The following is a 20209-nucleotide window of genomic DNA, read 5'->3' as shown; positions in this document are numbered from 1 at the left end:
TTTGCCAGCTGGACTCAAGACACAATTATAGCCTAGCTTACCCAATCTGAGCTTCATTTTACTCAACTGAAAATTCTTAAAGCCAAATTCTTAAAACTTGGGCCTCATATACCACCTCTGTCATTCGAACTGGTCCCAGCTGGATCAGTTCCCAGTATCTGGCAATCCCAGTTGCATAGGTATTGTGGCACAGTCCAGCTCCCATAAAATGGGCAAAGTCTTAACTTGAATGTAATTTTCCTAAAGTCAAATAGTGTGCAATCTAATTGAGATGCCATCCTATATCTGCAATAAACCATCCAGAAATAAACGTTACGTACAAGCCTATACACACTCCCTGGGGAGCAAGATCTAAAGTCTTTAGTGATTTTAAGAAAGCTGGGGGAAAAAATCTGAAACAAAAGAAACATAGGAAGCATAAGGCAAAAAAGAAAATAGAACATACAATAAAGAGATTCAACGCATGACCTCTCCAGTCATGGGTTTAAGTAAGGACATACGTGTCACCTCTTTTGGCTGTACAATTCTGGGCAACTGAACCTCAGTGTTCTTCGCTATAAATTAGGGATGATAATTTAGACCTACCGGAATGTCTTATGAGAAGGATAAAAAAGTGATAGTACATATAAAAACACCCATTACCCTTAAATTGCTATATAAATCCTGTAGCTTTGCTCAATTTTATTTACACTTCAAACAACCCTATTGAAAGTATCACCTCAAATTCCACAAGCAAATAATTCTAACCACACAACCTCTATCTACACATACAAAGTTAATGAATCAGTACGTAAAGGTGCTTTTTTTTCTAAGTACTTTAAAGTTTGTGACTGAGAAATCCATTTGGTGAATTATCCTCTTTCTTTCGCATGTATAGAGTCAACCGTGTCCTTAACTCTCCCAACTCAGACCTCACCATCTGGTTCCCGGCAGTTCTTAAACAATGTCACTGGTCGGTGGCATCTCTACCCCCAGGCTAAATCTGACAAAAGTCTTTCATCAAGTTCCCTCATTTCAGTGCACAGAATTTCAATGTATTATTTGTATTAAAACACACATTCAAAAGCTCAAACAAAAACAGCATGTCTACGCCTTTATTTTAAAACAGCCACATTAACTTCTTGCTCTTTGGCTTCCCTGTTGGTTGGTAGAATGACACCGAACACCTGAAAACACTACTGCTCTGATTACCAGAATAACGTGCTGTTCTCTCTTCTATTTGGTACAGGGTTATGATTCCATCTTGAGTCTGGAATAGCTCTGAGATGGGTTATATAAGCATGAAAACACCTTGTCATCATTTGCTTCAAAACTTTATTTGAAAATGTTTTAAATCCTAGAAAATCAGGGAAGTGTCAGCAAAACCTAAATTTGGTATGGCATTTGAGAATCACAAGATTAGAGTCCTCTGTTGAAAAGATGACTGAAAACACGGTTGTTCAGAGATGTATGTGCTATGAATGTGGTAAGAGGCTGCAGCAAAAGAGCTTGGCTTTGATGATGAAGCAGCAGAAACGTGAAATGCCAAAATAGCTCTGTGCTTTCACAGAATTGGTTAGAATTACAGGAGATCATAAGCAAGGAATCATAATCTTGTTTGGCATTTGAGAGTATAAGGTAAAATAACAGCTCTGGTTTTATTTTGTGGACTATTCTATAAGAAGAAGGAAGTGATTGGATTAAAAACAACAAATTATTTTTTTAATTCATAGCACTTTTATTTGGGACTGTCGCTTAAGAAATATTGCTTTTAATTGTCACTTAGAATGACAGATATTAATGAATTGGGGACTGTTTTGCAGCCCTATCCTTGGAATAGAAAATGGACCTAATTTTAAAGAATTTCAGATCTACTCTCTTTGTGAACTAAGCTAAGAAGCTTAGGGACTCGTAAGTTTTTCTTGATACAGATCATTTTTCATATCGTTAAATAAAGCATTCTGCAAAAGAGATATAAAAGCACATAAAATTTTGATAGGAGAATTTTCCTTATTGGTGATGTTGAGCTTAAAAAACAAAAGAGCTGTTATTTTACCAGCAAATAGAGTTTATTCAGAAATAGCAGAGGAATAGCACTTTGGGACAAGCAAATATGGGAAACCATATGCAAGATAGAAGAGAGTGGCTTGCTTTTATAAGGGAAAGGAAGGAATTGGGAAGGGCTGTTCTGCTGAGTTTTCATTGGCTGGGCTGTTGTTGGGCAAGGAGAAATTCTTCTTTCCTCGTGTTGGGTATGCAAAGTAAGCGTCTTTCTATTGGGAAATGTAAAGTGTGCTTAGTATGATGAGTGGTAGCTCATGAAAGCTCCCTCTAATGGGCTTCCCAACTCCATTTTAAATGAGGTTTCCTTTATTTATTTTCACTTTGGCAAAAGCAAATACGATTAGCACATTTAGGCTTATAAACCAATTTCTGGTCACTGTTTTCTAGCCTCAAAATCTTGTTTATCTCTGCCTCACTACAGGAAAAGAGAACTGCCTCTAAAGCACTCACGGGAGACTCGTGAGCATTACATGATACAGTGGAGAGATGTGAGGTCATTATGTCTTACCAATGGGGGTAGGTCTCCACCTAATATAATAATTGGGAAGCAATTTCATTAACAGATGCCATTTTGAAGCCTATCTGGTCCTGGTTTGGCTACATAGAGATAAATATTAATCAGAATCCACTATTTAAATCTTTCTGTTAAAATAAGCAGAAGCAGAAATCAGATATGAGGAAGTTCTGCAGAGATAGCGAGGGATGAGCTTTTTTAAACAGAAAACAAATTCACCATCTGTTGACAAAGCCAGTCTGTTACAATGTACTGACCCATCTTCAATCTCCCTGGAAGCTAGGGGGGGACCACAGTAACCCAAGAAAGACTGAGGAGATGGAGAATTACACTACTAAAAACTTTAGTAATGAGGGGTGTTTGGGTGGCTCAGTCAGTTGAGTGTCTGACACTTGACTTTGGCTCAGGACATGATCCCAGGGTCGTGAGATCTAGCCCCACATAGGGTTGCAGCATGCAGCCTTATTAGGATTCTCTTTCTCTCTCTCTCCCTCTGCCCTTCTCCCCTGCTCATGTTCTCTCTCTCTTTCTCTCTTTCTCTCTCTCCTCCTCTCTCTCAAATGAAAAATAAAAATAAGTTTAAAAAAATAAGTTAAACAAAGCTTAGTAATGAGGAATGACAAGAATTATGAAAATGGATGATAGCATCCTATCACAATGTCCCAAAACCCATGACACCACGTAACAGCAGTCATGCACTTCAGATTCAACATTCTTCTTAACCTACATAAAAAACACCAAAACTTTCAGCCTTACCTGAAATGATGCAAGAGAAAATAAGATAAGAGAAAACAAACATATTCAAGAACTATGTATGAGGACTTTCATATCCTTTATCTATAATAAAAGTGAAGTGGGACCCCTACTTCCATTATAGAAATAAACCAGAATGTAATTTCAAGGAAAATCCATTTAATTATGAGAATTAAAAATGGACAAATACCATTACCATCCTAAACCAGTGAGTGGAATTTCCTCTCCAGGATTTTTCCTTCCAAAAAGATACAGCTAGAAAGTATGAGAAGGCTATTTTGACTTCTTGAAACAAAACTTGAAAAGCAAGAGACACACAGACATGTAGTCTTTTTTAATGAGCTGAAATTGTTGGCTTTGCAGTGACACCACCTGGATTCAAATCCTGGCTTGTTTGCCATGTGACAATGGGCATGTTACCTAACCTCTCAGTGCCAGATTTCTCCACTCATTAAAAGTAATAAGAGGAATTAACTCAAAGATTGGCTGTGAGAATTAAGGGAAACGCTATTTAAAAGTGATTACAATGCCTTCCAACATATTCCTAGTACTTCATTTATTCATTCATTCATTCATTCATTCATTTTGCACATGTTTATTGAACACCTACTCTGTGCTAGTAGGATCTTAGTGCTTGGGTTACAGCAGTGAAGACAATAATGCTTCCGTCCTTATGAACTTGATATTCTAGTGGGTTTCTTCTATTATATGAATCAGTTATTATCCAAGAACTTATTAAAAACATTTCATTTCAACAGGTACCGATGCACTAATGCATTATAGACATAAGACATAGTCCAGCACTCATTTTACAGTAAGTGAAGCCTAAGGAGAAGTGAGAAAAGACTTTAAAATAACCAAAAACATCTGCACTCATGCCCTAAAAGCAATGTTTCTTAAAAAAATTAAATTTGGGATGTAAAGCTCTTTTTGAGAGTTTATTAAAAACCACAGATCTGTTCCTAATAAAGTTAACATACCTACCGAAACAGCCTACAATTCCACTCCTAGGTAGTTACACGTCTCCCCCTAAAAACTAAAAGGTATGTCCACAAATATACATGTAAAAGAATGGTCATAGCACCTTTATTTATGATAGTGAAAAGCAAGTCAAAGGTCCATCAATAGAAAAAAAAAAAGAGTTGAAATCTGGTATAGTCATATGGGAGAATACTGCTCAACAGTGAAGAGGAACTAAGTACTGATAGATGTAATAACATAATGAAATTAGCAAACATTAGAATTAGACAAAAATGAATATCTATCGTATGGTTCCATTAAGATGTCTTCCAAAAATAACCAAAACTAATTTCTAGCGGTAGTTGCTCTGTGGTGCATAGGAAATTGATTGGAAAAGGTGCCCAGGGAACTCTGGATGATGGAAATCTTTTATATATTATTTTAAGTAGTAACTACACAGGTGTATATAATTGTCGTAGCTCATAGAAATCATCTTTTAGGATGGGTGCATTCCAATTACATATTAACACATTAAAAAAATAAGTCATTAAAAACTGTAGATACTCATATATTTTACATAAAATTTCAGATGGTATATAGACCCCAGAGTGAAATTTTCTGACGTAGGTACTAGTGATAGTTGGTTAACTTAAAAAAAAAATGTTTAGATTAGATAATTCAAGAAGGATCTTGTAGAGAAAAAGCTTGATCTAAGTCACTGACATTTCCTATATACCAAATTCTATTTTGACATACTTTCCCCACAGACAGTCAAAATACAAGGTTGGACTTGATCGGGACATAATCACCATTAATTTTTTAAAGGCACAATTTTTGAGTCATTTTGCTATTTATTTTGACAGGTACGTAAGGTGAAACAGAAGGTGTTTCTGTAAGTGTACTATGAGACAATCAATTCATATCTCCCCTTAAATGCCATATTGTTCTTTGAGCAATATTTTTATATATTCTAAAGAAATATGTGCTTGGGCCCTTTAAAAAGAAGCAATTTTCCGTCAGGGATCTGTGACCCTGGCCAAGCTATACATCTGCAAAAAAATGCCTATAGAGACTAATAAGGAACCCGATTGTATGCTAATTTCAAATTAGCTTTTATACTAGCTTCAGGCTTCAAAGGGGGCTAAGAGAAAAGAAATACTGATATGGAAGAAAATTACTCTTGATTAGAAAAAGACCATCGTAAGAGAAAAAGACCATCCCATTTCTCTCTCACTTCTGATTGGAGCAAAAGGCGTGGAGAGAGGAAAACAGAGAATTTTGACAAAAAGGAGACAGAAGAAGAAAGCTAAATATAAAAGTGGCAGACCAGCCCAAAGGAGGAAAAAAAAAATCATTCGGACCAAGTTTGTACTTATTTCTAGGAGTGAAAAAAATAGGATTAGGCTGAGGAATGATTAAAGTTTAATAAGAAAATATATGAGTATACTGGCATATTTACTTAAATATTTTCTGAGTTTTATTTGAACAATGATTTATTAGTTAATAGTGTTGCTTGTTGATTTACAAGAGTTTAGTTTTTACAGAATAGAATAATGTCACAGGATAAGTGGTCTTATCTTATATATGCCTTTGAGCAGTTTAGACATTTAATTACTTGCCCCAAGTCTACTGGCTTTTCTCCCCCTGAGGAAACTAGCCTTTGCTATAGGCATAGAACCTGAGAGGCCATAATCTGTACCCATATGTCTTATTCCTCTAACCCTAGCCTATAAAAAATGACTATTTATACATCTTACATAAACCATTAGCACAGACCAATAGCTTTTAAAGTTTTGACCAAAACCCTCAGTGGAAGATGCATTTTACATCATGACTCAGAATGCATGTCTACGTCACTGAAACAAAAGTCCACGAAATAAATTTAACTCTTACCGAATGCAATTTGCTTTGATTTTTTTCCATTCCCTTTTTAATGCTAATTGTTATCCACTGGATGGATTTCACTATAGCAGTTTAAAAAGCACAAATTACAAATGCTTATTCCACTCCTCTTTGCCTAAATTACCTTTATGATTTGTAAAATGGCACTAAATTTCCTCTGGCAATATGCTAGATTCCAAGAGCCTTAAGACTTACTGAGGCATGACCTTTGGATCTTCAAAAGAGATCTCTAAAGAACTCGCCTAAAGCAGATGTGAAACTACTAAGATACCTTTTCCCCTTGCCCTTACTTCCGCTAACTCTGATGCTCACACTGTCCCCCTCTGAAATATGATCCACCTCCATTCCTGAGGTCCCAGGGCAGGACCCGGCATCCTGCTTTTGCTCCACTGGGCAAGGCCACGTTGGCCTGCTCAGAAACGGAGATTTACTGATTGAATACAGCCATCTATTTTAATCAAATTGTGGTAGCTTTTAGCCACTCGACCAAGTATTTATTGTTCTTTTCATTAACTGCATGTTGTGCTCTAATCCCCATGTACCTTCTTGAGTATAAATGGTGAGGATGGCGACCAAAGAGGAGGAAGGCTTTTCCCCTAGGAAACTCTACGTAGTGAAATGGAGCCACAGCACAGTGTCTGAACCAAGCCTACATCTCTATAAGGATGTCTAAGAGAAGAAAGGGCGGTCTCCCAGCGTGTTCACTCACAGCAGAACGGAAAGGATTTAGGACACTGGGAAAAGCAGAAGCAGGGTAGGCAGACAGCAAACGATGCTGATTGTTGGTGAAGCGGGAGGGGCCGGGACATCCTTTACGTGCACAAGTGGTGGTCCAGTGATTCCTGGTCTCCGTGTGCTTTAGAGCCACCTGAGAAGTCTGCTTAAGCCACAACGAGTTGGCCAGTGTGCTGTACAACCCTAGCCCTGACAGCGAGCCGGAGGACAGGTAGGGAAAAGCAGATACACAGAGTCCTAAAGGAGCAGGAAGCAAGGAAAGGTAGAGAAGGAGTGTATAAGCCAAACGCTGGTAATGTTTTCCCAAGACGGTGTTTCCCCAGGATCACACGGCTGATGAATCATAACACGAACCCAACCTAACATGGTGACACCAGAAGACTCTTACTTACGTATGTGTGTAAGGAAAATGGGGGGAGTTTACCCCAAACTGCACAACTTGATCCTTGGGCAGATCATGATCATCATTAGAATCATGTATTATTCTAATTTATGCACCCATGTCGCAGTCCTTACCCTCTAAGGGGGGAATAATAGAAGTTCACTGATGCTGGAGCTGGGTTACTCTATCATGCATATGATGCTATCCAGCACGCTGGATCCACTGTCCTAATAGGTGATGTATCCTATTAGGATAATAGGATACATAATAGTATCCTAAATTAGCACAAAACAGCATGAATAAAACAGTTCTACAGTGCGGCCACTTCACAAGACAAATGGCCTCAAAGCCCTGACCTTAGAACTGACAACTATTCATAACATCTCTACGAGAAAATATGTTCCAGGCTCCACGCAGCATTCTTCCGGGCAAACTTTTAAAACACATTCTGCTTAGGAACTGTCCCTACTGATCCGCGATGCGTTTGTTTTGCACATGAAGTTTGTTCGGACTGTTTTACAAAGACATTTCCGGCTCGCTCTTGGAAGATGACTTCAAGTAATAAATTGTCACCAAACATGGACATGAAACTTAAAAAAAAAAAAAAAAAAACAGTCGGGAGGAGGAAAAGTTGAACAAGCTGAAAACAAGTCCATTTTGGGAAGGTTCTGAATGTCCCGGTGAAGGGAGCTTTTCACTTTAAAGGACAAGCTGCTCATCTGATATGTGTTTCTTCGTTCGTGGCCCTTAATATAGAATTCTACAACGTGAAAATAGGAAGCCGGATTTATCCGGCTTTTGCTCTAATGGTACTAAACTGCCCGGAAATTGCAACGCATGCTGTCCCAAGTTCCAAACATTAAAAGAAAAGCTCTACTACCAACCCCCTTTCTAAAGTTTTATACGAGGCTCCAGACTTTGTGGATGTTCAAGAGCAAATCAGGGCAAATACAGGAAATTCATAGATAGTTTAGTGGCTTCAGGCTTCCCAATTATATTAAAACGTTGAAAAGATGCTTTGGCAGATTCATGGCCTCTGCTGTTACAAGTCATAAATTCCAACGTGTTGGTGTCAGACTGTGTCGATTGCACTCATTTATTAATATTTGGGATCCTATAAATGAGCTTACTGAACGTTAAGTATTACCCATTTACTCCTTTACGGAGGTCTAATATAACTGCTCCAGCCATAGCTTTCAGTCATCTCTGTAAAACCATACATGCATCGCCCCAGGGGAGACTTACATAAGCCCCCTCGGAGGAGAGGGGGGGAGGAGGAAGTAGCAAATTGCAGGATCTGTTGATCTTGGATATCGGTCTCCGCAGGAGCTTCCAAATGTGTCTTTGTTTATGTTCTGAGCTCTGGGTTGTTGTGGGGTACAGATCTAAAGAGGAAAGAATTTGTTGCCTCAATAAAAAAAAAGTGTGTAATTAAGCTGTGGAAGAAAGGTAAGGTGAAAGGAAGTTGAAAGCCTATCTCGGTGTATGCCAAAGCATTCACACATTTATGAATTTAAACATTATCTTTTTTTTTTTTTTTTTAATGTCCGGTCTTCAGTCTTGTATAGTGGTTAACGAATCTCCAGTTCTCCACACAAAGTAAAAAAAAAAAAAAAAAAAGGTATGCCAAAGATGCATATAATTCAGACCCAAAAACTACCCTGCATGAACCATCCATATAATTAATGCAGTGTTTCTTGGCTGGTGTTACTGAGGTCTTAATTCGGCACTTTGTGGAACTTACTGTGTAATAGAGAGATCACTGGCTCGGCTTCCTAGCCATGCACTGTGTGTAAATTAGTCGACCTCTCTGACCCTCGGTGTGGTTTTATTAAAATGTGAATTATAAGGAAATATTAAAGGGATGATTAAATAAATGGAAAAAAAATTAAGCAACAAGCACACCTCTAAAATGCAGTTTCCTCCCCCAGCTCTCCCTCCTCTTCCCTCTTTAAGAGCTATATATACATTTTTAATAAGAAATGATATAAGTGATCAGAGCAATTATCCAGAAAGCATAATGTTTCATTGCAGATACTGTTAGCGCACTCCACATGTTATGGGGCACGAGTAAATGGGACACCACTTTGGCCGCCGAATCCTCCGGGCAGAGGGTGAGGGGAGCAGGAAGGAGGGTAACAGTGGGTTTACCAATGTTCCCTGGGCAGTCTGGCCACTCCATTCGTGAAGCTCCATAGTGTTTCTTCTTAGACTCCAACCAGGCAGAAAGTGATTCTCTCAGTCCAAACAAGTTTAATGGCCCTACTCTCCTCATACTGCCTCACAGTAGGACACAGAAGACTCCTGAGGAAGGAACCAGCATTTCCCTGGATAATACGGAAAGCAAGTGAGTCACATGTCACATAGCATATTGGAAGGAAGCAAAGCCTCCTCAGCAGCATTGCATTAAAAGGATTCAACTTCTATTAAGCCTTGAGTATTTGCCTAAGTAGACACCAAGAAAGTGACATGAACAGTAGCAAGCTCCAGTATCTGTTCAATTCCAGTTCAGAATCATGAAATAGAGAATTACACAAAAGCACACATGCATTCCCTCCTGTCCCCCATGCACCCACGCGTGCACACATATTGGACAATAAAGGAACGGAAATTTGGACTATTTCAGAACACAGACAAGGGTTCTGTGTCTTCACCATAAGCTTAGTGCAGATAGATAGATGAGGTGTATCAGAACTTCATTATAGAACATTCTAAATCTGTGACACATATTTATGCTTTTCAAGTTTGTAACATGCACGTAATTCTCCTTCATTTTTTCTCCCAGTATTTTTTTTTCTCTGAGCTAAAGGAGGGCATGAGCTTTGTCTTTTTTCCGTAGTTTTTTTTTTTTTAAGAACATTTTCTCAATCGGGTCTGTTTCTGTATGTCTTTGCTTCAGTTGACTGAGGCAAGCACACTTTGAAGGTTAATATGGTAGCCTGTTGAGAGGTATCACTATGAAAGATAAAGATATTGGTTATGTTTGTTCAGGTATCTACACCAGGGTGAAAGTGAGTAAATCTCTGTCTTCCCTTAGTATAGACTGGTAATTTTTGAATTTATCTAAATTGATCTTACATTAATTTAGGTTTTCAACCTAGTCTCCTCCCAGGCAATGAGTTCCATACTATTGTTCTCCTTTCTCCAAAATAATATAGTTAATTTTTGTTAGAATTCACCATAAACAATTCACCAAAATTTAATTCACCTCCTTCTACAAAATACAATAACATCAAAATGTTATCTTCGTTGATATGAAGACTTTCTTTTACTTTTTCTAAAGTCGAAACTTTACTCCTTCCCTTTTGTTGTGACCTTCCAAAGAACCATAGTGGCCCAGTCACCATGATTTCTTCTTACAAAAACCACATTTTTCCCCATTAGGTCATGTATGTTTGACCACTAATTGATGACTCCATCATAACTTCCAGTGGGTGGTGTAGGGACTTGAGGAAGAACTACCAGTTTCCTCATAGAAAGGAATTTCATTAACAATCCCCCCAAATTCCCTTCCATCTGTAACAAAAGTGTCACAATTTAGCCCCTAACACTCAAAGCACTTTTGATTATTAAAATAATGCCCTAATACATATGTCAAAACCCACGTAATGTACAACACCAACAGTGAACCCTAACGTAAGCTATAGACTTTGGGGGATAATGATGTGACAGTGCAGGTTCATCAGTCATAACAAATACAACATTCCAGTGAATGACGCAGATTGGGGGAGGCTAGGCATATATGGGACAAAGGGCATATAGGAAATGTCAATTTTCCTGTGAACCTCAAACTGCTCTAAAAAGTTAGTCTATTGGAGCACCTGCGTGGTTAAGTTGGTTAAGCATCCAACTCTTGATCTCAGCTCAGGTCATGATCTCATGGGTTCGTGGGATAGAGCCCCACCTCAGGCTCTGCACTGACATCCGAAACCTGCTTAGGATTCGCTGTCTCCCTCTCTCACTGACCTGCCCCTGCTCATGCTCTCTCTGTCCCTCTCTAAATAAATAAATAAATAAATAAATAAATAAATAAACAAATCTATTAAAAATAAAAACTTACATAGAACATGAACAGCAGACACTGTTTGGAGCACTTTATATATTTTATGAAACTGAATTTATGTAATCTTCATAACAACTTTCCGAGAGAGACATTAATACTCATATCCCCTTTTTGATGAGGAGGAGACCGCAGCAGAGAAAGATTAACAGAACCCAAATGGCACAACTGCAAAGTGTCCGAGCCCACAGCTGGTGTAGCCTATGTACCCATCAGTACACTGTTGGATTACTTCTCAGTCATGCATGATCAAGTCCCCCCTCACACATTTCACCTCTCCACCCCAAGCACACTCCCTTAAACTCTTAGCTGCAGTTGCTTTCATAGAAGAACTGTATACTTTACATAAATATATTCTTAACAATTCTGCATGTGTCAATCTCAAAGATATGCTTCATAAGGAAAAGGGGAAGTGAAAGAGTCTGTAATGGTTTTCTCAGTCAAGATGAATGTAAGGAGTCATTCGAGTTTTTCATTTGCATCAGAATCAGCAGATTGCCTCACTAGGTCTTTGGCTAACTGCCCAAATCTGAAGTATTACGCAAATTTGTATTTACTGAGTTAGCACCTTATTGCCTCGGTTGTCCCATGGTTGTTTGGGGAGGTTTTTATTTTCTTCTTTTACATTTTCTGTTTTAAGAGTTGTGTCCTTCTAAAAACAAACAAACAAACAAAGAATCAAAAATAAAAATAAAAACAGAAACGAATCAACATTTTTTTAAAGTTTTGTGAAGATAGAGACATCTAAATTGTTTTGATAGTTAGGGTGCCATAGATGAGAGAACTTTCAAAATAATCACTATTTGTTCCCAGAGTTCAAGTTTCTTTTTGAGTAGTTTCATGAAAATTATTTTTTAAATACATACATATATATACATATACATGCATATATATATATATATATATATATATATATATATATATATATTTACATGCAGGGTTATGTTCTGAATGTCATACACACATGCAAAAGTCACTTTACAAGGAGAGTTGCTTGGATGCAAGAAGAATCTCACAGAATACAAATGAACTTGGAGGAATTAGTAATACTTTGAAAACAATAGGGAAATGACAGTAAGAGTTAAAGACGTAATTGAAATCTGTCTTTGACGGAAATAGTTTCTAAAAGAAATGTAAGCATCTGCTGGCAGCTTTTAAAAATATTAATGATTACTGAAATTGAGAAATGCCAACAGTATGGAGTGAATAAAAACTACTTCCCTAATGAGGTTTCATAAGATGAGCAATTGTTTTGTACATGTTCTAGACTTTACTTTTATATTTAAGGATTAAAAAATAAAACAGTGCAAAGAGTGTTTAAATATAAAAAAGAAGACTTGCGGCAAATTCAGATTCTGATATAATTGACCATTAAAATAGGAATGCCTTCTTTAGCCAGAAAAATGAATAACTTGTGTTCTCTGCGGCATGTTTTTGCAACGAAAAAGTAGAAAGGATGTTTACTTGAAATGATGTTGATCTTTAGTGTTGAAGTTTACAGAAGAGAAAAATATAGAAATAATGTGTGCATGGACAGCCCCAGGATGCATACAGTGGATGCATTGTATTCTCTCCGGTTACATAACTGCTTTGAAAATTTTCTTTTCTGTGTCATCAAGGAAGAATTTTGGGCCCTGCCAGGACACTCTACCATTTGGCCCTGTAGACTCCAAGCATGCCTGGAGACATGTGCCAATTGGTTGTTGGTTTTTGAAGAGCGTTCTGATCTCCGTGGAGTTACCCCACTGGACTCGGAAGAGTCTGACCCACATGTCACATTCCAGCTGTTGGCTTGTTTGTTTTTAATCTCAATCTAGTTTAATTGGAATAAGGTGAGTCACCTTGCAGGTATGTCGGCTGACACGTGTGTCGTGGAAACTGATTAAAGGGGTTGGACTTGAAATTGAACAGATAAGACTGTAATTTAATGGGCCTCCTAGGAACTGCATTTTGTTTTTGTTCTTGTTTTCTACTTACCTTGTAAACAGATTCCTTAAACTTTACACTGTGAATTTGCGGATGCCTAGGTGACTCAGTCAGTTAAGCATCTGACTTTGGCTCAGGTCGTGATCTCACAATTCTTGAGTTCGAGCCCCACACTGGGCTCTGCGCTGACAGCTCAGAGCTGGAGCCTGCTTCAGATTTTGTTTGTCCCTCTCCCTCTGCCCCTCCCCCGCTTACGCTCTCTCTCTTTCAAAAATAAATAAACATTAAAAGAAATTTTAAAAAAAGTAACAGTATACTACGAATCTCAATCTTTGGCACACATAGAGCTTTTCTTCTGTGAAACAGGGTTACTCGGGATGTAGTCAGTATCTGAATTCCCATCTTTATCATCAGAACACTTATAATGTGTCAGGTAGTATTCAACGTGCTTTCATAGATTACCTCACTTAACCATGGAAGCACCCACATGAATTTGTTTCTATGGTTTTATCCTTCTTTATGAAGAGGAAACAAACACAAAAAGGCTAAGTGACTTTCCCAAGAACATCCAGTTAAGATGGGGAAGAGACAAGGTATAGATGTCAACACAATCACAGAACACAACCAACTTGTCTTGCAATGTGAAAATTATTCACTGAATCAACATAAAGGAAATAAACTATTTTCCTAGCTGATTTGGTAATTACTAGCATCCAAAATAGTTATCAAGCAGTTTGGGTTGAAATAATTTAATGTGTTGAAATAATTTAATGAAATAAAAAAAAAAAATTTTAGGATTATTTATTTTGAAAGAACAAGAGAGGGCAGAGGTAGAGAAAGAGAAAGAGGGAGAGAATTCTGAGCAGGCTCCACACTGTCAGTGAAGAGTATGACACAGGGCTCGAACCTTCAAATCATGAGATCATGACCTGTGCTGAAACCAAGAGTCAGACGCTTAACCGACTGAGCCACCCAGGTGCCTCAAAATAATTTAATGAGTTTTTAATGGTAGAACCCCTCCCCTCAAGATAACAATAAATTCCTAAAACCTGGATGAACAAATAAAAATAGGAGAAAAAATTAGGTATTTTAGTCATTTGTGATTATGGTCTCAATTTCAAATTTCAGAAAGCCATAACTAATCATAAGTTGTACAACATTCACAGTTCTTAGAGCAGACCAGGATGGCTAGACAAAAGTTGATTAAAAATAACAACAGAACACATCAAATCTCACTCAAAGTAAATATGCTTTCTTAAGATATCTCTATATATTTTAAATTATTTCTAATTAGAGAGATGTTACCTAATATATTTTAAAGAGGCTGGTCATAACCAAAATACTTCTGAGGTCATCGTATTAAATTTCAATATTTTTTTTATATGCACAGACTTCTAGGATATCTTTTCCATTTACTTTAGATCATCTAGTACCCAGACCATGCTATGATACAGAAGTGATCTGAGCATAAGAGAAAAGATCCTTCCTTCCTCAGAGTTCCTCCTGGAGGGACTAGAAAATAATCCCCAGGTGGGGAAACCCAAGGACTGACAGCAATGTGGTGCTTGAAGGTCAAAAATAAATCTCCTTAAGGGAGAACTGGAAAAAATCAGAGAGGGAGAAGGGAAAGGGCCAGGGAGAGGAAAAAGGAGGAACTTTTTGAGGTTTGAGGCAGCAAAGGAGTATGGGAAGAAAGCAGAGGAGCAGGAGGGAAAAAGGAGTAATGGAGGAAAATGGAGACCAAAGGAAGAGAAAGGAGAGGAGGACAGAGAGGTAAGCACAGTTTCATTTTCTTTCCCCATCAATGAGCTAGCTTAAAACCCAAAATCAGACACTGTGAAACTAAAAATTTCAGGAGATAGGGAAATACTTGTAAATCATTTAAAAATAATAACAGCTTCCTACCATGATAGTAGAGGCTATAGGTCCCAACTCCCCTAACCGATTTCAAATGTCTCTTTCGAGAAGGTGAGTAAACATATCTATCTTCCCCATGAAAAAAATTTCCATTCCTAATGGAGCTGAATGGGATTGAAGGCATTTATTATATATTCCACTTTCTTTGTATCTTCTCCAGCCCAAACTAGTCATAAACAAGCTTAGAGATTGTTAGACTCTGCCTCGTCACACATATAACCAACTTTTACAAAATGTGAGTGAAAGCTAGTATATTGTTAGCGGCCTCTTGTGAACATAAACGATTCACCACAAAAAGGCAAGCAAAAATGGCTTCTCATGAGTTTACAGAACACTGGAATCTTATTTCTGAAATAGTAATAGCACATCTGAAATAGTGATAACATTTGGATGTTCTATAAATGCCAAATAAAGCCATGGTGGTGACTACGTACGTGTGATCTGCATATGTGTGTACATGTACGTATCCCACTTAAAAAGGAAGATCAGAAAAGCTAAAAATATCCTGATGACAGCTGAGGAGCTGGTTGTTGCCTTCCCCTGTAACAATGGAAATGCCAAGAGGAGAGGAATTACTCAGCTTTGGAGGGGTGATGTGGCTTAATAAAATCAGTTTAGAAGAGGAAACTTAAGCCTATCTGGGGATCTTCCTCCCAAAGAAAACTATTAGATAATGGAACCACCTCTCAAGAAAAATGCTAGAAATCCATTTAAAACTCAGCTGGCCACTACAAGGCATTGTGTTGTCCCAGACTTCATGCCCTTTGATGTCCAAACACTTTTATTTGATAAAATGTGTTCAAATCCCTCTACAAGGACTATGTATAAAGAGAGATCATATATTCATATACATATATTGTGTAAATATAAGAATGCACACATCATTTATAGATGCACATATGTACATATAGTCTGTGCATATATATTGTTATATATGTGAATATATATATATATACATGTATATACATGTATATACAATATATACATCTGTGTATGTGTGTGTAAATGCATACACACACACACACACACACACACAGGCTTACATACATGCACATATATTGTCTCTCTCTAGTCCGTGTGTGTGTTTGTATACCTCACACACACAGATTACATGCAGACTATGTTTTTGTATGTATATAACACACATATATATATATATATATGTGTGTGTGTATATATATATGTGTGTGTGTGTGTATACATATATATACGTGTGTGTATATATATATATATATATATATATATATGTAAGAGAGAACTTTGAGATTCAAGGCTCTTTTGTGTATATATGTTTTTAAACTTGCAGGTCCCAAATGAAAACACTAAAAGCTGTGATCGGTGGATATTTAAGAAATATGCTAAGATGCATATTTTCCTTATTACTCTGATTATAATTTTCCTCATTACTCTAATTATACCCTGAAAGTCAGAATTGACCAGGTTTGCATTTCTTTTCAGTTAGTGCTTGCAGCTTCTGAGAACAAGCCCAAAGATTAATCTAAAATTCCAATAAAAGCAACAGAAAAAAGTACAGATGACAAATTGAAAATGCTCAGACTCAGAGTGAGAACTTCAGGTTCAATGACCTAACTTTTCCTTGAGAAGGGAACAATTGCCTTGAGAAAACCTCTGCCCCCACCGAATGACGCAGCTACTTCCTCCTAAACATAGATCACGTTATCAGCGTTGCCAAATATATCAACAACCGCCTGGCCGTTGAATACCATGTTTATCGAATGGACCATAACAGACAGCAAGAACACGCACAGTTGGAGGCGGTGATCTCTACAAGTATTTTCCAAACCAGCAAAATTCTTTATTTTTCATTTTTCTTTTCTCAATTAAGGGAAAGAGGGTTACAAAGCAAAACAGATACAAGAGAAGCACAGTTTAGATACCTCCTCTGAAGCCCTTTCTCTGGGCCAACATGTAAAGTAATTATGGAGAGTTAGTTAGATTTTTATGTCTTCGCATAGCAACATGGACAGGGGGGACAGAGGGCCATGGAGTGGAGTTTATATTGGCCAGCCAACCAAATCCACTTTGAACTGCATAGAGAAAATTCCTAAGGACCCAGAGATAAATTCTCAACTTTTCCCCTCTACATAATGAAAGAATTCAAAGCTGAGCGTTTGGATGGGGTCAAGAGGGGTTTTATGTAACTATTTGTGAGACAAAAATGAATACAAGTTTGCAAATTGTTTCACATTGTTTAATTTTAAAAATAAGACAAATTTGTTGCAAAGTATTCAGGAAACAGGTAATTCAAAAGGAGAAAATCACATGTAATCCTACAATGCAGAGTAAGCAAACACTTTAAAGATTTTGATTCATGTTTTTTCCAATCTATATCCCGAAAACAGATATTTCAAAAACAAAAAGACAATCATTTTGCACATGTAACTTTGTGCCCTGTTTTTCTCATGACACTATATTGTGACCATATATTTCAGGTAGTATTTATGTACAACACCTTTCAACTGCTATTTGACACTCATACACCCTTGTTCCTCATTCACAGACTTAATTCTCTATTGCTGTTATCAGTGGTTTGCTGTCCTTAACCGTCTGTGTTGTGAATCCTTACATTTTTCGCTTACGTACATCCATAAATATTCCTCTAGAATAATTTATTTGAAATCTGTCAAAAGGTAAAATCTCCAAGACTTTGTCATATAAACAGTTAAAATATACTTTAGAAAGTTTGCAATAACGTTTTCCTTTCTACCAGCGGGTCTGTTTATTGTGGTTTTCAACAGAGTACTTCTTTGTGTGTTTGTTTGGTTGGTTTTTTACCTACTCGAACCCATCAATATTCTTTTAGGGTTGCTTTCATGAGTTCATGTTTAGAAAAGCTTTTCCTATCCAAGAATACTAAAGTACTATATACAGAAATAAATCACCAAAGTAAATTGGAATTTTTAAGGTGAACTTTTATTTCCTTCAAGTCCCTATACCTTTTAAAACATTGAACTGATACTAGAATTTATGTTGATTGTATGAGATAAAAGTCGACCAATATTCTGAATACATTTATTAAATAAGCCATCCTGCCCTCACCGACTTGATGTGCTACCTCATAGAATTATTATATGCACATTATTTTTTAGTTAATTCAATCTGTAAAGTTATTACAACCTCATTCTCACTTCTCTGGAAAGACCCAGGAGTAGCGATTATTTCATCTGCGTAGAAGTAGCTAAAGTCGAGCAGATTTTCATCTTCTACGTTTGTTTTCTCGGTTAAAAAAAAATAAAATAAAGAATCAGGAGTGCCTGGGTGTCTCCATTGGTTAAGTGTCCAGCTGTTGACTTCGGCTCAGGTCATGATCTCACGGTTCGTGTGTCTGAGCCCCATATGGGGCTCTGTGCTGACAGTGGGAAGCCTGCTTGGGATTCTCTCTCTCTCTCTCTCTCTCTCTCTCTCTCTCTCTCTCTCAATAAAGAAACTTAAAAACAAATCAAAGGTTAATCTCCCCTCAAAATCTTAATCCTATTCATGATTGAGATGAACATAGAAATCAGTAGATGAAATCAAGAGAGGGTTATGCAGCCCAACTAGAGAGCCAAACTGCACGAGGAAAATACATGCTTAATCAAAGGACCGGGAAAATCTCAGTGCTTCTTCCTGCTTCCCTGTCCTTTTGTGATATTGCATTTAATGCAGGTGTTCTCAAAGTGAAGTTCCCAGACCAGCAGCATTGCCAGGGAACTTGTTAGACCTCCTGAATCAGCAATTCTGGGTGTTGGGCCCAGCAAGCCATGTTTTACCCAGCCCCACAGGTGACACCGAGGGACACATAAGTTTGAACTACTGATTTAAAAGGACTTTGTCAGGAAAGAATCTGAACATAACCCACATAAAATATGATATCTATATGAGATCCCAGCCTTCACCTGGATATGCAATGCAGACCTTTCTTCATTTGCCCTTCCCCATTTATCATGTAGCCATTTATTAAACATGTTTTATGGGCCCAGACTGGGGCTCGGTGCTGAGTATGAACGCTAAATAAGCCAAACCCTTTGCCTTCAGAAAATTTACTGTAAATTTTATAGTAAATACATACACACACACACACACACACACACACACACACACACACACATATATATAATGCCCACAACTATTTACTATAAAATAATACTATATATATTTTGTTCTGTCTGAAAAAAATACCTTATATAGATAAGGAAAAATTCCTTATAGATAAAGAAAGAAAACTCATCTATTAATTTCTCACTTGTCATTTTTTATCTACATGACTAGTTAAAATAAATATAAGTATTCTGCTTCTTCAAATAGAAGCTTTTCTGTTGAATGAACAATGCTATGATCATTTGCAAGATGAGATCCTATAAAAATAATATTAAAAGTATTTTTAATTAGAAATGAAAAGGAACCACACATGGAACCATGCTAAAATAGTTACGAAAAAGCCCAGGTAAGCAAGGGCTATTTTAAAGAGTAGATAACTAAAAAAAGCAGAGGCTAACACGTAAGTTTGAAAGGATAGTACTGTACTCCCTCCCCACCCTGCATCCATGGGGGATAATCTTTCAAAGACCCCCAGTGCATACCTGAAATTGAAGATGATACTGAACCCCATACATACTATGTTTTTCCTATACATGCATACCGATGATAAAGTTTCATTTACAAATTAGGCACACTAAGAGGTTAATAATGACCAGTAATGAAATAGAACAATTATAACAATAGGGGTACCTGGGTGGCTCAGTCGGTTAAGCTTTTTGACTCTTGGTTTCCACTCAGGTCATGATCTCACGGTTTGTGAGTTTGAGCACCACATCAGTCAGCACAGAGCCTGCTTGGGATTCTCTCTCTCTCCCTCTCTCTGCCTCTCTCTCTCATAATAAATAAACAAACTTAAAAAAAGAACAATTATAAAATATACTGTAATGAGTTCTGTGGACGTGGTCTCTCTCTGTCTCACATATCTTATTGTACCCTTCTTCATGTGCTTATGTGAGATGACAAAATGCCTACATGATGA

At 37.4% G+C, this 20209-nt stretch overlaps 1 long non-coding RNA gene across 3 annotated transcripts in view; it reads right to left on the bottom strand.

Annotated features, from left to right (window-relative positions):
* The window catches only part of LOC109500224, a 48788-nt gene extending 28807 nt beyond the window's left edge, over window positions 1-19981 (bottom strand). Inside the window, exons 1-3 of one of the 3 annotated variants that reach the window (XR_006598342.1) lie at window positions 19921-19981; window positions 9441-9616; window positions 8535-8674 (exon numbers count right to left, since the gene is read on the bottom strand). This is a non-coding gene — a long non-coding RNA (uncharacterized LOC109500224). Of the gene's footprint in view, window positions 1-8534; window positions 8675-9440; window positions 9617-11917; window positions 13415-19920 lie in introns of those variants that run through there. The other 2 variants (XR_006598343.1, XR_002742126.2) reach the window with 2 other exon arrangements.
* Window positions 19982-20209: the final 228 nt, after the last annotated feature.

This window comes from Felis catus, chromosome B2 (assembly GCF_018350175.1).
Source record: "Felis catus isolate Fca126 chromosome B2, F.catus_Fca126_mat1.0, whole genome shotgun sequence".
In the NCBI taxonomy this organism is placed as follows: Eukaryota; Metazoa; Chordata; class Mammalia; order Carnivora; family Felidae; genus Felis; species Felis catus.
The sequence above is the reverse complement of the archived record's forward strand: the minus strand, read 5'-3'. Positions and strand labels throughout refer to the sequence as shown.